We start from the raw sequence: 17,361 nt of genomic DNA on the forward strand, positions 1-17,361 counted from the left end.
TATGAACAAATCTCCCACCCATATTTGTTTTGCACAGTGTTTGTCTATCTTCTGCATACCTATATATTTTTTTACATCGGTCATACCTATGTTTCAATAATATTTAACTGCTGAGGATGTGCCTATACTATATAATTTGGGCCCCAAAGTACAATTTTGTTCTGTACAGGTGTGCTCAACCTTTTTTCATAATGTAGCCATTTCATTTGGTTCAGTATTATATATTTTTCTGTATTGGAAAACCAGATAATAGGATTATACCATGGCGTTAAAGTCATGTCTTTTTGGAGGATAGAGGGAGAGGGCCTTTGCAAGAACAGAAAGTTGAGTGAACGCCTTTCATCGGTACCTGAGAGAATGAGCAGTTAGAGAATTGGGCGGAGTCCTAACGACCTTTATGCAAATGAGGATAATCAGTGACAAAATCTATTACTCATAGCATAGGTGAATCGCTTGACATATGAAATACGAGTGATAGTGTAATCAATGTGTAATAACTACGTAAAAACTTAATGAACTAATTCAATTATTATGTGACGTGCAGTCATATTCAGGTCCTGATTGGTCAACAAGCTTATTTGATGCGTCAAATAGTGTTATCTGACACGTCAAATAGTGTTATTTGACGTATATATTTTTTTGACACACAAAGACCCAAACGGCGTTCCATAGGAGAGGGCATTTGCAAGTGGCCTGCTCACAAAAAAACAGAGTGGAAAGATAGCACACAGACTTACTAAAACCCTTTTTAATCCCTAAAATATACTGAAATCTGTTGCTAAAATAAACCCAAGGCAGAGACATGTTCTGACCAAAGAATCCATGAGCCCAAGTCTTTTTTTTACTGGTGATGACTGTGAACCCCATGCACTGGTATAATTTCCTAAATGTGCCCTATGGAGCTTCATCTGATGAATTTAACTCCTTTGCACTGTTCGATATAACCTTTGGCTTTAATGCCTGTCCTTAGTTGGTAGGCTGAACTAAAGAGACTCACACAGGACTACACAGCACCTGCTGAAAAGGAAGCTGCTGAAAGCAACTGGCAAGTCTCAGAGCAGCTGATGTCACTGAGTAATCCAACAGCATTTGAAGGTTAACAACATATTTACATAGTCTAATCATATTCATGTTAAATTTGTATTATCAAAAATATTTATATTGACAAATGGCATTCAGATGTATACTTCTTGCTAGTGATGACTCTAATGGCACTGTGATTCCAGCAAGTAACAGATTCCTCTTGGACAAGCTGAATGTACCGAGCTGTCTGTTTAATACTAGCACACAGCTCGGACACCCATGCATACCCCACAAGACATGCCACCAGAGGTCTCTTCACAGTCCCCAAGTCCAGAACAGACTATGGGAGGCACACAGTACTACATAGAGTAAAGACTACACAGAACTCTATTCCACATCAGGTAACTGATGCAAGCAGTAGAATCAGATTTTTAAAAAACAGGTAAAAATACACCTCATGGAACAACGGGGACTGTGAAGAGACACACACAAAGGTACCGACACATGCATACGCACACATTGTGATATTGTTGTATGGTGGTATTAAACATGTTTTATTGTAGATATATAGTGGTGTAATAATGTTATATGATGTACTGTTTTATATGTAATGTAAGTGCTTTAATATGTTTGGACCCCAGGAAGAGTAGCTGCTGCCTTGGTAACAGCTAATGGGAATCCATAATAAATACAAATACACCATAAAAGGTCTCCTTGTATATCTAACCCAGGGGAAAAGGTAACAGGGCTTCTTGAGTAATATCAAATATAGATTTTGTCTCACTCTGAACTGTGTCAATTTCTCTAGTACCAGACAAAATGGTGAGTAACCATTTTGAAAGTATTACAGAATTATCAATTTTTCTATAATTTGTACGATTTTACAATTTGTCAACAAGGGCTCATATTTTATGTAGATTAAATGTTCTGGAAAACTGACAATTGGCCTTGGGCATGAGCGTAAACCTTTTGTAGTTAAGTACTTTCTTTAACTTCTCAGCCTAAGTGCATGTCATTTACAGGCCTAGAATGCTAATAAAATATTGGGATGATTGAACTTTTCTCAGTTCCATCAAAAGTTATTATTCATGGTGCTTTTCCTAGGTAAACACTTTGACACAGGAGCATATCACTGAGCATAAAGGTGTTTTTGAGATGTTTGATGAGGAAGTAAATGGAACAGTGAAGACACAGGAGCTGGAGCGACTGATGAGCTTAATGGGAATCATCCTACCAAGAGAGAGCTCCTTCAGATGGCCAAAGATGTGGACAAATGTCACGTTCGCTTACAGACGGGACGGACCAAGGTGCAGCGTGATATGCGTACATGTTTATTTAAATGAATAACAACTGACAAGACAATAAACAAACGAAACGTGAAGTCCAAGGTAGAACACAAAACATACCTACACGGAACAAGATCCCACAACCCACTAGTGCCAATAGGCTGCCTAAGTATGGTCCCCAATCAGAGACAACGAGCTACAGCTGCCTCTGATTGGGAACCACACTGGCCAACATAGATCTACACGATCTAGATCTAAACATAGAAAATGCAACATAGAATATACTACACAGAAAATACACACCCTGACTCAACAAATACGAGTCCCCAGAGTCAGGGCGTGACAGTAACCCCCCCCAAAGGTGCGGACTCCGACAACATAAACATAACAGGGTAGGGGCCGGGTTAGGGCGGGACGACCACTTACTCTCCGCCTCCCTGTTGAGCCCCTGGTCTGGTCTGGACCTCGCGCGCTGCTTCCCCTCTCATTCCTCCCACGAAGTACCAAGCCCTGTCTGGACCCTGGTGTGGGAGACCCCGAACCTGGAGAGGGGCTGACGTCTGGGTCTGGACTGGAGCCGCTGACCGGAGCTGGACCGGGAACCGGTGGAGCGGACTGCACAGGCTCCGGACTGGAGCCGCTGACCGGAGCTGGACTGGGCACCGGTGGAGCGGACTGCTCTGGCTCCGGAGTGGAGCCGCTGACCGGAGCTGGACTGGACCCCGGTGAAGCGGATTGCTCTGGCTCCGGAGTGGAGCCGCTGACCGGAGCTGGACTGGACCCTGGTGAAGTGGATTGCTCTGGCTCCGGAGTGGGGCAGCTGACCGGAGCTGGATCAGGCACCGGTGGAGCGGACTGCTCTGGCTCCGGAGTGGAGCCGCTGACCAGAGCTGGACTGGACCCCGGTGAAGCGGATTGCTCTGGCTCCGGAGTAGAGCTGCTGACCGGAGCTGAACTGGGCACCGGTGGAGCGGACTGCTCTGGCTCCGGAGTGGAGCAGCTGACCGGTGCCGGATCAGGCACCGGTGGAACAGGCACGGGCCGTGCCAGACTGGACACACGCACCACTGGCTTGGTGCGGGGAGCAGGAACGGGCCGGACCGGGCTGGCGACGCGCACCACTGGCTTGGTGCGAGGGGCAGGAACAGGCCGGACCGGGCTGGCGACGCGCACCACTGGCTTGGTGCGAGGGGCAGGAACGGGTCGGGCCGTACTGGGAACACGCACCACTGGCTTAGTGCGGGAAGCAGGAATGGGCCGGACCGGACTGGCGACACGCACCACTTTCTTGGTGCGAGGAGCGGGACTGGGTTCCTTTATTAACCCCCGCTCCTTCTGCTGCCTAACCAGCTCCTCTCGCCGTGCCTCTACACTTTCCTTCTCCCTTATAGCCTCCTGTAGCGCCTCCCTCTGACCAAATAACTCCTGCTCCCTCTGAACCAATAGCCCCCGTAACATGGTGGCCTCCTCTCCTAACCTGCAGATCCGCCCTTTAACGGCCTCCTGCTGCTTCTTCGTCCACACCGTGTGCCCCCCAAAAATGTTTCTTGGGGTTGCCTCTCGGGTCTCCGTCGTCGGCACTGTTGGTGCCGTTTTTCCTCTCCTACCTGGGCATCCTCCTTCATCGCCTTCCGGTAACGGACGGCCTCCTCCTCCGTAATTCTCCCCCAACCGAGGAGGACATCTACTAATGTAACCTCCTGTTGAATTCCCGGCGTTTGCTCCTGAACACGCTGCTTGGTCCTCGTTTGGTGGGATCTTCTGTCACGTTCGCTTACAGACGGGACGGACCAAGGCGCAGCGTGATATGCATACATGTTTATTTAAATGAATAAACAACTGACAAGACAATAAACAAACGAAACGTGAAGTCCAAGGTAGAACACAAAACATACCTACATGGAACAAGATCCCACAACCCACTAGTGCCAATAGGCTACCTAAGTATGGTCCCCAATCAGAGACAACAAGCTACAGCTGCCTCTGATTGGGAACCACACCGGCCAACATAGATCTACACGATCTAGATCTAAACATAGAAAATGCAACATAGAACATACTACACAGAAAATACACACCCTGACTCAACAAATACGAGTCCCCAGAGTCAGGGCGTGACAACAAAGTTGGTGAGTATATCTTTCACAATATGGCCTTTATTTTAAAGTGACCATTGATAAGTTTTAGGTACATTACATATATACTCTTACAATTTATTTCAGTAACTAATACAATGTTATCCACCATCACAATGATATTCTCTATTCTACAATAAACTGTTATAGCTGATGAAAAATTTCAACAATGCTGGTATTCTACCGTCAAATTCCATATAAAATTGTATCAAACTGTACTGTTCTTCTTACACAGTTGAGTGATTAACTTTTTTTTGTGAAGATTCATTTTAGTATGAGACTTGGAAATCAAAAGCATTGTACTGTAACATGACATGTTAGGAGATTAATTTACAGTAGGATTTCTCTGTCATCACTAGATGTCAGTGTTTTACTTTTTCAATGCCCTATTGCAATAATGTGATCCACCAGTCCTCAATTCCAGGTATTTATTTGATTTCTACCAAACACCTAGTACTAATACATAGGCCTACTGATTCCACTAACAATGTTAAATACACACTTTCCTTTCTTCTTTATATCTGTTTATTCAAAATACATCAAAGGAAATTATTTAACGAAGGCTGTCAATTTCTGGCTCTGTTTCTTATATACAGCTAGCTAGTAGTAATATCTTCCTCATCACCTGTTTTTGTGTCATCACAGGCAAAGGTACCTTTAACCGTGATAGCTTCCTGGGTCTAATGGCATTGGCCCACGAAAGAGCAAAGGGCCAAGATGCGGCGCTACGAGCTGCTTTCAAAGTGTTTGACAAAGAGGCCAAGGGATATATATCGAGTGGAATACGCTGAAGTAAGCCTGACATTACCTACAGCATCTATGGCTTGGTTCCAGTTTAGAGACCTTTTTGCCCGTTGTTTTTCCTCAATATGAACTTAAATTAACTTTAAGAATCAGTAACAAACCACCTCTATTTGCAGGTACAGTATGTGTTGATGAATGCAGGAGAACAACTGAATGAGTTAGAGGCAGAGCAGATGATGAAGGAGCCAGATAAATATTGAGACAGAAGCATCGACTATGAAGGTAGCAGTAGACCAGTCTCTCAAAATCATATTGATATTATCTCAATGAGACTAACTTGGATAAAAAAAGATTGAACAAATAACCTTGATTTAAAGCATCCTATTTTCTTCCCAAAATGTGTGGCCATGATGACTGGAGACTCCTTCAAGATGAGCTAAGTGAATCAAAGAAGCCAGAAATGAAGAGTGAACATTATATTGGTCAGGGATGACAGTGTTGCTTACTGTCCTGAACATCATGCTTCACCTGTTTTGATAACGTATGATGATAAAATAAGACAATTTCTCTCAATATTGGTCCTCAAGTATGCAGATGTTTTCATTCAAATAAAAATGTGGCTATTACTGCGTTGTGTGCTGACTGATTGACTTGAATTCTTATGGGTGATTTTTGGCGTAAATATAGGATCTCATATGTATGATTTCTCAAAATTACAAAAAACTAAAACAAATCCTTACAACCTATGAATGAAAAGAGCTTGAGTGAAAGCACATTTGCCTCAATGAGAATCCCCAGTCCCTTGCCTGTTAGAGGATGTGACATCATAGGGTTAATTTCCCCAGGCCAGCCACCCGGATATAATCATCCTCCTTGGCCTGACAGCATCTCCCCAACCATTAAATCCCATTCTCATCCCTATAAAGCCAGATGGATGGCTCAGGGAGCCAACGCCAGCTGCCGCTTTCACCCCATCCGACCTATCACAGGAGGGATGGGGAGGGAGCTTTGGATTACAGTGCTCTGGTTGCAGCATCCCTGGAGCTGCTACTGTTATCTGAAACACAACAAGGGCCAGGATAGGGGAACAGATCTAAAGAGGAAAGAAGAGATAAACAGGGGGAATCCTTTGGAAGCATCCAGGGGTCTGGTTGCTTTGTGTGGAGTGGAGCAGGAGGTGAGAAAGAGTGTGTTTTCTATGTAAACAGCCCCTCAGTCAGTGGAGCGGCTGCTTGTGTTACTGCTGAGGAGAAGGGAGAAGCAGAGGAGCGGTAGAGAGAGGAGGAGGGGTGGACAGAGGAGGAGGGGTAGAGAGAGGAGGAGGAGGAGGAGGAGGGGTGGACAGAGGAGGAGGGGTAGAGCGAGGAGGAGGAGGGGTGGACAGAGGAGGAGGGGTAGAGAGAGGGGGAAACGTTCCTTCTCCCTAGGATATTACCCCTCCTCTATCTGGCTGCCTACTACGGCTCCTTTAAAAAAAAATAGTGGTTCTCCCATCACATCGAGGAAAGGTAGGTACATACCCCTAATCTGGGAGGGCAATTAAGACAAGAATTTGCATGTCACGTTGGCAGGATTAAAAGCCAGGCGTTTGCCATATTTATACTCATTGATTTACAGAGGAATGAACACCGTGCAACAACATTTCATGGTGTGAAAAGGACAATAAGAGATGACTGTCTTTGTACTGTATTTGATCTCCAATTGGACAGTGACAAAGGCTGAGACTAGCTCTGGGTTGGGATTGGTTGAGATCTTGCACTGCACATGTTCCTCATTAGGAAAACAAACAGACAGACAGGCTGGCAGACTGCATTCTGAGGAGGGTGGGACCGGGGATGGCTCATGTGTCTTTGTTTTCACGGCTCGCTTCGAGGCAAGCAACACACTGAACCATGCATGAGAGCACCAGCAGTTCGTGAGGACTGTGGGATCTCGCTCTCCATAGCCAATGTGAGTAGGACCTTTAAATCGGTTAATGTTCACAAGGCCGCGGGCCAGATGGATGACCAGAACTCTCCCTGACCCAGTCTGTAATACCTACATGTTTCAAGCAGACCACCATAGTCCCTGTGCCCAAGAACACAAAGGTAACCTGTCTAAATGACTATCGTCTCGTAGCACTCACATATGTAGCCATGAAATGCTTTGCAAGGCTGGTCATTGCTCACATCAACACCATCATCCCAGACACCCTGGACCCACTCCAATTTGCATACCACCCCAACATATCCCAACAGTTGCACTCCACACTGCCCTCTCCCACCTGGACAAGAGGAACACCTATGTGAGAATGCTGTTCATTGACTACAGCTCAGCGTTCAATACCATAGTGCCCTCCAAGCTAATCACTAAGCTCAGGACCCTGGGATTGAACACCTCCCTCTGCAACTGGATACTGGACTTCCTGATGGGCCACCCCCAGGTGGTGAGGGTAGGCATCAACACATCCGCCACGCTGACCACGGGGGCTCCTTGCTCCTTGTTCACCCACGACTGAGTGGCCGCGCATGACTCCAACACCATCATTAAGTTGACTGACGACATGACGGTGGTAGGCCTGATCACTGACGACAATGAGACCGCCTATAGAGATGAGGTCAGTGACTTGGCAGAGCGGTGCCAGGACAACAACCTCTCCCTCAACGTCAGCAAGACAAAGGAGCTGATTGTGGACTACAGGAAATGGAGGGCAGAGCATGCCCCCATCCATATCGACAGGGCTGCAGTGGAGAGGGTCGAGTGCTTCAAGTTCCTCGGTGTCCACATCACTAAGGAATTAACATGGTCCATACACACCAACACAGACATGAAGGAGGCTGAAAAGATTTGACATGGGCTCTCAGATCCTCAAAAAGTTATACAGCTGCACCATTGAGAGCATCTTGACTGGCTGCATCACTGCTTGGTATCGCAACTGCTTGGCATCCGACCGCAAGGCGCTACAGAGGGTAGTGTGTACGGCCCAGTACATCACTGGGACCGAGCTCCCTGCCATCCAGGACCTCTATACCAGGCAATGTCAGATTGTCAAAGACTCCAAATAGCTACCCGGACTATCTGCATTGACCCTCTTTGCACCAACTCTTTTGACTCATCACATATGCTGCTCCTTCTGTTTAATATCTATCCTGTTGCCTAGTCACTTTACCCCTACCTATACATATCTACCTCAATTACCTCATACCCCTGCACATCGACTCGGTACTGGTACCCCGTGTATATAGCCAAGTTATTGTTACTGATTGTATATTTATTCATTGTGTTATTATATTTTCTATATTTTTCTCTCTGCATTGTTGGGAAGGGCCCATAAGTAAGCACTTCACTGTTCGTCTACACCGGTTGTTTACGAAGCATGTGACAAATACCATTTTATTTTGTGTGACACTATAGTAGGGTGTATCATGTCTGCCCTACTATTGTCCATGGCATAATTCAGCATGTCAATCCATTGACCCTCTGGCTCACACTTTAACTAATTATATCTTATGAAGGCTTAATGAAGCCTTCACTAGCCCTTTATAAAGTCTATATAAATGCTTTATAAATCATCATAAGCAAATACTATATAAAAGGTGGTGTGTGTGTTGGTTGTGTAGTACTCATTAATGTATAAACTTTGGAGCGACTGTGTAAACACCTTTTGACACATCGCCTAACAAAGTGTGCTGAATTTCTGAGTGTTGGTTTTCCTCTGTATTTTCTCTGCTATGTTCTGCCACTCTTTTCTCTGCATCTGGTGCCCACATCCTGCCCACAACACCCGCTGCTGCCCTGTTGGCACAACAGGTTATGGGGTTTAATCTGATAGAACCAGGGGTAGGGACGTATATATGCTTTTACCTACTTCTACAAACACACACTTTTACGAGGCCAAGAGCTAGTCATGTCATGAGCCCTGTGAAAAATAGACAAGATTATTTTGCATCTAGTTTCGTTTTTATGGATGATGCACCTTGGTGGCAATTTGTTTCAGCATTCCACAGAAATATTAACACCTGACTGCTTTCAGTAGGTGATCAGAGGTTTTGCCTTTATCAGAACCAGAATGAAAGTCCCCTCCTATTTGACAAATGTGTCCTTCAGACCTCAAACATACTACCCACCTAAACACACACACACACACAAAACCAACCTACAACCAACCAAGCCATATGATATGCTATTGTAGTGTGCATAATATGTTTGCTTGTTTTCTGATCTGATGGTGTTAAATGATCTGTTTCAGGTTCTGCCTGGAGAGTGTGTTCTGGTGTGCTCAATGCATTCCCAATGCTTCAGCAGATCTCAGTCCAGAGAGAGCCAACCTGCGGCTGTTGTGACACAACAAGACAACTCTCCACATTCCTTTGTTGTTTCCTCTTGGCTGAAACCATGGATACGACTATGGCCAAGACAACCGCTAGCTTTCTCTCCACTGTCTCTAGCGCCTAGCGCCTCCATGACCACCCTTCTCACCGTTACAACGGACGCCAGGATGGAACGGGACAACGTCACCGAGTCCAGGACAACACTCATGGTCACTAGCATTACTATAACAACAACCAACGAGACAAGTTTCAACGCCACCAAGCTGCCAGAGTTGGCGCTAGAGGGCTCTGAGATGGGCATGGTGCTGGTGCCCTTTGGCATCATCACTGTAATTGGCCTGGCATTGGTCGTGATAAGAAAGCAATCACTTTAGTCATTACCTAGTTTCCATGCCCACAAAATATGTATGTTTGTCACGACAGTGTACAGTATGAATAAGTAGATTTTTCTCCTCTTATCTAATTAACAATGATCTGTGTGTCTCCCTGTGCCCCACCATGTCTCCCACTCCCAGATGCTGTATATCAGGAAACGGAAGAGGTAAGGAAATGTACTTTAATTGCAAAGTAGTTCCTTGAAATTCCTCATTATATATGAGTTAAAATTATCAGCCAGATTTGTGAAAGGGAGGGCAACCTTCCATGAATATCCAAATAATCATAGCATTATGAGAAAACTGTCAGTAATCTTTGACTTGGGACCCCAATGGTTGAACGAGATGACGTTAGCACAGCAGAGTCCCTGCCCATATTCTGAAAACTTCTGAAAACCTACCTTAATCAAATGATTAAATAACACTCCTTTTCCTACTAGCACTGACTTTGCTGATAACTATTTTATTGATGAAAAAGTGACTTAATATGATTGTGATATGTGGTTGTCTCACCTAGCTATTTATTTATTTATACTTTTTTTCAGAATGAAATCTCTTTTTCAATGAAAAAAACAAAACAAAAACAATACGTAGTAACATAAATAATATGGCAACTACTGTCTAATAATAATAACAATGAAATAAAAAGAAACTTTACTTACTTACAATAAAAGCATCAAAAAGTTGTTGTATAACTACTAATAAGACTACAACTAATAAAAACTACTGCTACAACTACTAATACAACTAAGTATGTATAATACTGTATATACATATATATTTACAAATATCTTCACATGGTGATGTTTCTATTAGTTAAAAACACAAACAGTTTGTTCCTAACAATTGAAAAAGGGCTTTCTTAAATTCAATGTGTGATTTGAATGCCCTGATTTCTATAGGTACATTTTTTCCAGTCAGTTGGGTCTTTGTATCTGAAAGATCTTACTCCAACCTCATGATGTTCCCGTGGAATTTGTAATTGCTGCTTTTGTCAAAAGGAGTACTGTGAGTCTTGTAAAGTATGGTGTTCCTTAATATATACTGGGACATTTAATTTGATACATTTTAAAAGAAATTGGTACCAATGCAGTTATCTTCTGTTTGGGAGTGACAGCCAATTTAGTGATTCATACATTGTGCAATGATGTGTCTTGTAATGGCATCCAAGACTTAATCTGCAAAGATTGTTATAAATGACATCTAATTCGCAAAGTAAGGTCTTGGTTGTGTTTTGATAGATGATGTCACCATAGTCTAGGATAGGAAGCAGCAGTTGGGTTACTACATTCTTTCAGATGGATATAGTAAAACAATTCTTAGATGTGTACAGTGGGGGAAAAAGTATTTAGTCAGCCACCAATTGTGCAAGTTCTCCCACTTAAAAAGATGAGAGGCCTGTAATTTTCATCATAGGTACACGTCAACTATGACAGACAAAAGAGAAAAAAAAATCCAGAAAATCACATTGTAGGATTTTTTATGAATTTATTTGCAAATTATGGTGGAAAATAAGTATTTGGTCAATAACAAAAGTTTCTCAATACTTTGTTATATACCCTTTGTTGGCAATGACACAGGTCAAATGTTTTCTGTAAGTCATCACAAGGTTTTCACACACTGTTGCTGGTATTTTGGCCCATTCCTCCATGCAGATCTCCTCTAGAGCAGTGATGTTTTGGGGCTGTCGCTGGGCAACACAGACTTTCAACTCCCTCCAAAGATTTTCTATGGGGTTGAGATCTGGAGACTGGCTAGGCCACTCCAGGACCGTGAAATGCTTCTTACGAAGCCACTCCTTCGTTGCCCGGGTGGTGTGTTTGGGATCATTGTCATGCTGAAAGACCCAGCCACGTTTCATCTTCAATGCCCTTGCTGATGGAAGGAGGTTTTCACTCAAAATCTCACGATACATGGCCCCATTCATTCTTTCCTTTACACAGATCAGTCGTCCTGGTCCCTTTGCAGAAAAACAGCCCCAAAGCATGATGTTTCCACCCCCATGCTTCACAGTAGGTATGGTGTTCTTTGGATGCAACTCAGCATTCTTTGTCCTCCAAACACGACGATTTGAGTTTTTACCAAAAAGTTCTATTTTGGTTTCATCTGACCATATGACATTCTCCCAATCCTCTTCTGTATCATCCAAATGAACTCTAGCAAACTTCAGACGGGCCTGGACATGTACTGGCTTAAGCAGGGGGACACGTCTGGCACTGCAGGATTTGAGTCCCTGGCGGCGTAGTGTGTTACTGATGGTAGGCTTTGTTACTTTGGTCCCAGCTCTCTGCAGGTCATTCACTAGGTCCCCCCGTGTGGTTCTGGGATTTTTGCTCACCGTTCTTGTGATCATTTTGACCCCACGGGGTGAGATCTTGCGTGGAGCCCCAGATCGAGGGAGATTATCAGTGGGCTTGTATGTCTTCCATTTCCTAATAATTGCTCCCACAGTTGATTTCTTCAAACCAAGCTGCTTACCTATTGCAGATTCAGTCTTCCCAGTCTGGTGCAGGTCTACAATTTTGTTTCTGGTGTCCTTTGACAGCTCTTTGGTCTTGGCCATAGTGGAGTTTGGAGTGTGACTGTTTGAGGTTGTGGACAGGTGTCTTTTATACTGATAACAAGTTCAAACAGGTGCCATTAATACAGGTAACGAGTGGAGGACAGAGGAGCCTCTTAAAGAAGAAGTTACAGGTCTGTGAGAGCCAGAAATCTTGCTTGTTTGTAGGTGACCAAATACTTATTTTCCACCATAATTTGCAAATAAATTCATTAAAAATCCTACAATGTGATTTTCTGGATTTTTTTTCTCAATTTGTCTGTCATAGTTGACGTGTACCTATGATGAAAATTACAGGCCTCTCTCATCTTTTTAAGTGGGAGAACTTGCACAATTGGTGGCTGACTAAATACTTTTTTCCCCCACTGTATAGTAACCCAAGCTTATAGTTAATCATTTTATACAACTATCTTAAGATGAATGCACTAACTGCAAGTCACTCTGGAAAAGAGCGTCTTCTAAATGACTAACATTTAAAATGTAATGTGTTTCTAACAATTCATTAAAGGTTTCAATACAACATAGATACATTTTTCTAACTATTTCTTTCCTCCTGCCCTCTGTTCACTGTTCAGACTGGAGAAGCTGAGGCACCAGCTGATGCCCATGTATAACTTTGACCCGGCAGAGGAACAGGATGACCTGGAACAGGAACGACTGGACAACAACCTCACAGGACCGAATAACAAGGTAGTATACGACACAGGTCTGTAGCAGTGCCGCGGCTGCACTCCCCTGTTCAGTGATACTGATAATCTACTGTAGATCTATGATGATACATTTACATTTGAGTCATTTAGCAGACGCTCTTATCCAGAGCGACTTACAGTTAGTGAGTGCATAAATTTTTCATACTGGCCCCCCGTTGGAAACGAACCCACAACCCTGGCGTTGCAAGCGCCATGCTCTACCAACTGAGCTACAGGATACATGCAAGTCTTGACGGTTACATTATGTTCAGACTCATCTTTAATAACCTGCAGTGATCTATTGCTCACTGATCCACAGCTACTGTATCTTACTGGATCTGATCTATGATCTATGTTTCTGATCTAGGTTCAGAGCATCATAATGTCCTCCTACAGAGCTTTGGGATTACAGTGCTTACATTACCTGTAACCAGTTGGTATTTTATACTCATATTAATTTACTTTTTTCTTTATATTTTCTTTTAAGTTTTGACAATAAGCAAAATGGTAATAAGTAAAATATGGTAAAGTATAATTTGTGTCTGTTGTTACATTTTTCTTAAGCTACCCTTAAAAAAAATAACACTTACATACTACGTGTGGACCTTGCCGTGTTAATCATTCACCATTTACATACAACAAATTCAAAGATTACAACATAATACTGTACACACATGCACAAACCTTTCCACTACACTGGAGTGACACACACCTATACCCTCATTTCACATATTTTCTCTGTGTGCCTAATACCATCAAGTTGTTGATTACTGCCTATCACTTTCATCTCACTGCTCCTAAATGTCCCAATATAATTGATTTCCTAATTGTCCCCTTGTGATTGACATGACTAGGCTATGTATTTGATTATAACAATATGTGTGTGGCAGTACTGGCTTTCCTTACAGACGTTTCACTGACAAATAGTACATAATTAGCTCTTCCAAATGAACATACAGTAGATATTTTAAGTAATCGATTCACTTTTCCACCCCTTTCTTTGTTTCCCTAACGCTACATTACTAAAACAAATGTTATAAGCAATCATAGCAGTGGCAGATTCATTATTCATTGGTTACAAAAGGAAAATCTGTTCATATGACCACTTATGGCCATGGCATTACGAAGTTATGGTAGATGATTCTAGTATGACCATGGTAAGTATTGTGTCTCACAGTTTTAGACCTGGAACAACAAGGGAATGGACATTCTACACATTGGAGAACTAGAACACGACATCAGGAGATCTGGAGGACTATTACTGCTGCAGGACAATGTCTGGGGAACTGTAACCCACCTAGTGGACACTACTGTACTGTACCCCCGTCCACACATCCAAAATGTGTCCTTCAGCACTTCTGTCTCTATCTCTCCCTTTGCCCTCAAAGTATTAGTATGTTTCCTCTATAAGTAATAAAGCAGCTGCATTGGTTTCTATACACTAAAATATACAGTATTTAAACAACAGTATTTAAACAACAGTATTTAAAACAACAGTATTTAAACAACCACTTATTATGCTGCTACTTTTTGATGAATACATGACAAACGAACATAGCTATGTGATACTTTTATTGGTAACAGACAGACCAAGCAGCACCTCTATACTCATGCAAAAACACACAATAAAGCGAGACAGATCAGAGGCAAACAAAAAAACACCCTTTTGAGTTAAAATTGATTAAATTGAAAATAAATCTTCATGAAGTGTATGATCAAGAAGACTGAAATGAAAGGGACACATTTTCAAATGTCGCAAACACAAAAAGCTTAAAAACTGGAGATGTTACAAGATAACAGGACCTAACTACACTATTCAATATTTAAAAGCCCTCGTACATAAAGCATTACAACAAGTACATTAAATAAACTCCTAAAATGTGTGTGTGTGTATATATATATATATATATATATATATATATATACAGTGAGGGGAAAAAGTATTTGATCCCCTGCTGATTTTGTACGTTTGCCCACTGACAAAGAAATGATATATAATGATCTATAATTTTAATGGTAGGTTTATTTGAACAGTGAGAGACAGAATAACAACAAAAAAATCCAGAAAAACGCATGTCAAAAATATTATAAATTAATTTGCATTTTAATGAGGGAAATAGGTATTTGACCCCCTCTCAATCAGAAAGATTTCTGGCTCCCAGGTGTCTTTTATGCAGGTAACGAGCTGAGATTAGGAGCACACTCTTAAAGGGAGTGCTCCTAATCTCAGTTTGTTACCTGTATAAAAGACACCTGTCCACAGAAGCAATCAGATTCCAAACTCTCCACCATGGCCAAGACCAAATAGCTCTCCAAGGATGTCAGGGACAAGATTGTAGACCTACACAAGGCTGGAATGGGCTACAAGACCATCGGCAAGCAGCTTGGTGAGAAGGTGACAACAGTTGGTGCGATTATTCGCAAATGGAAGAAACACAAAAGAACTGTCAATCTCCCTCGGCCTGGGGCTTCATGCAAGACCTCACCTCGTGGAGTTGCAATGATCATGAGAACGGTGAGGAATCAGCCCAGAACTACACGGGACGATCTTGTCAATGATCTCAAGGCAGCTGGGACCATAGTCACCAAGAAAACAATTGGTAACACACTACGCCGTGAATGACTGAAATCCTGCAGCGCCCGTAAGGTCCCCCTGCTCAAGAAAGCACATATACAGGGCCGTCTGAAGTTCGCCAATGAAGCCGTGTTTGGAGGAGGAGGAATGCTGCCTATGACCCCAAGAACACCATCCCCACCATCAAACATGGAGGTGGAAACATTATGCTTTGGGGGTGTTTTTCTGCTAAGGGGACAGGACAACTTCACCGCATCAAAGGGACGATGGACGAGGCCATGTACCGTCAAATCTTGGGTGAGAACCTCCTTCCCTCAGCCAGGGCATTGAAAATGGGTCGTGGATGGGTATTCCAGCATGACAATGACCCAAAACACATGGCCAAGGCAACAAAGGAGTGGCTCAAGAAGAAGCACATTAAGGTCCTGGAGTGGCCTAGCCAGTCTCCAGACCTTAATCCCATAGAAAGTCTGTGGAGGGAGCTGAAGGTTTGATTTGCCAAACGTCAGCCTCAAAACCTTAATGACTTGGAGAAGATCTGCAAAGAGGAGCGGAACAAAATCCCTCCTGAGATGTGTGCAAACCTGGTGGCCAACTACAAGAAACGTCTGACCTCTGTGATTGCCAAAAAGGGTTTTGCTAAGTCATGTTTTGCAGAGGGGTCAAATACTTATTTCCCTCATTAAAATGCAAATCAATTTATAACATTTTTGACATGCGTTTTTCTGGATTTTGTTGTTGTTATTCTGTCTCTCACTGTTCAAATAAACCTACCATTAAAATGATAGACTGATCATGTCTTTGTCAGTGGGCAAACGTACAAATCAGCAGGGGATCAAATACTTTTTTCCCTCACTGTATATATATATACATATATATATACACACACACTGAATATACTGTATCTATATCAGTAAGCTTATAGAGCAACACTGTCAATATGATATAGATAGTGGATATCCTGACATTGCTGAGGTATGACGTTAGGTTAGGAGGCACTTTTACTGACATCATAATGCAGTACTTTGGGTTTATTTACCAGTACGGTATGCTGTTATGAACCTAGTGAGATGAGTGGACAGCAGATATATGTTCTATAGCCATGATAAGATCGCAGGGGACAAGCAAAGCTAAAATCAGTCAGCCACCCCTCTGGGACAGTGCTCAGGGCCAAAAACAGACTCGTTTCAGACGTAGTCCACAGGGCAAACAGTGATTCCAGCCAAAGAGGTGAAGTAACAAGAAAAAGACAGAGTATAGGTTAGAAAAGTCTCACAGACATACTAACTTGCAACTGACAGAAAAACTAAACGCTTGGACTTTCCCTAGAAAAAGACTGCATGTGGATAAGTCCAGCCTCTCCAGAAATACATTACAGGAAGATCCAAAACAAAATGTTAACTTTTACCTCACTATTTCATGTCTCACACGTCACTGACATCAATTCATCAAACGGTATGGTTGTTAATCTAACACATCTGCAGTGTGAAAGTTAGAACATGAAATGAAATGATGACATTGTATCTTATGTAAAAAGCGAAGATATAGGAAAATGTAAGGGTTCACAGAGGTTGTGATATAACAAATAAAGAAATTCATGAGTAAGTAAAAACTACAGTAAACAGTAAAATATTGGGTCATTTTGAACCCAGGTACTGTAGATTG

The 17,361-nt window shown here is 42.7% G+C and overlaps 1 long non-coding RNA gene and 1 pseudogene across 1 annotated transcript; both read left to right on the top strand.

The window, feature by feature from the left end:
- Positions 1-276: 276 nt before the first annotated feature.
- LOC121575764 lies at positions 277-5,628 on the top strand (annotated as a pseudogene).
- Positions 5,629-6,217: 589 nt separating this feature from the next.
- LOC121575819 lies at positions 6,218-13,244 on the top strand. The gene is made up of 3 exons (XR_006002382.1): positions 6,218-6,365; positions 9,417-10,039; positions 13,008-13,244. It is a non-coding gene; the product is annotated as an uncharacterized LOC121575819 (long non-coding RNA).
- The last annotated feature ends 4,117 nt before the right edge of the window (positions 13,245-17,361 follow it).

Source organism: Coregonus clupeaformis, chromosome 10 (genome assembly GCF_020615455.1).
Source record: "Coregonus clupeaformis isolate EN_2021a chromosome 10, ASM2061545v1, whole genome shotgun sequence".
In the NCBI taxonomy this organism is placed as follows: Eukaryota; Metazoa; Chordata; class Actinopteri; order Salmoniformes; family Salmonidae; genus Coregonus; species Coregonus clupeaformis.